At 45.5% G+C, this 895-nt stretch overlaps 1 non-coding gene across 1 annotated transcript; it reads right to left on the reverse strand.

Annotated features, from left to right (window-relative positions):
• Positions 1-451: 451 nt before the first annotated feature.
• On the reverse strand, positions 452-538 carry trnastop-uca (transfer RNA opal suppressor (anticodon UCA)). Its single transcript has one exon. It is a non-coding gene; the product is annotated as a tRNA-Sec (tRNA).
• Positions 539-895: the final 357 nt, after the last annotated feature.

Genomic DNA, 895 nt, shown 5'->3' on the forward strand with positions numbered 1-895 from the left:
TAGATCTATTCAGTAAGATCAAGTGGGGTATAACAGTTAACAGATCCCTTGCAAACTTTCTAGATTCTTGCATTCTAAACACTCTTCAGTGTTAATAGTCACAGCTTTAGATTAGATTAGATTCCCTACAGTGTGGAAACAGGCCCTTCGGCCCAACAAGACAACACCGACCCTCTGGAGAATAGCCCCCCCCCAGACCCATTTCCCTCTGACTAATGCACCTAACACTATGGGTAATTTAGCATGGCCAATTCACCTGACCTGCACATCTTTGGACTGTGGGCGGAAACCAGAGCATCTGGAGAACGCAGACACAGGGAGAATGTACAAACTCCATACAGACAGTCACCTGCGGCTGGAATCGAACCCGGGTCCCTGGTGCTGTGAGGCAGCAGTGCTAACCACTGAGCCACTGTGCTGCCTAGTTAAACACAAACCCCTACTCACACTGTGCCTGGAAGGTGGAATTGAACCACTCTGTCGGTAGAGAGCTATAGGTTTGAAGCCTGCACCCTAGACCACTAGGAATCATCCAGGCATCTTACTGACAATACAAAACACATTTCTTCTGGAAACATAATTTTGTCACAAGCCTAGTGAGGCTTCATAAATTTTACACCAGTTGTTCTTTGAAAGTTCTTTGACCTGTTTGTCCATGACTGGCTATTTTTCAACAATTGGAAATTGGAAATTCCTTGACACCCTGGCCCATTCCTCCATCAATGCTAACACTTCTTCACCCTCCCCATGGCACCTTACCATGCAACCACAGCACATGTAACACTTGCCTTTCACCTCATGATACAACACGCAAATCCTACTTTCCAGGATAAGCAACATTTTATTTCTACACCTGTACATCCAGTCTAATACGTTCACTGCTCACAATGTACTG

This window comes from Chiloscyllium plagiosum, unplaced genomic scaffold (assembly GCF_037043375.1).
Source record: "Chiloscyllium plagiosum isolate Xiang-an unplaced genomic scaffold, Cpla_swu_hap1 HiC_scaffold_26, whole genome shotgun sequence".
NCBI lineage: Eukaryota > Metazoa > Chordata > Chondrichthyes > Orectolobiformes > Hemiscylliidae > Chiloscyllium > Chiloscyllium plagiosum.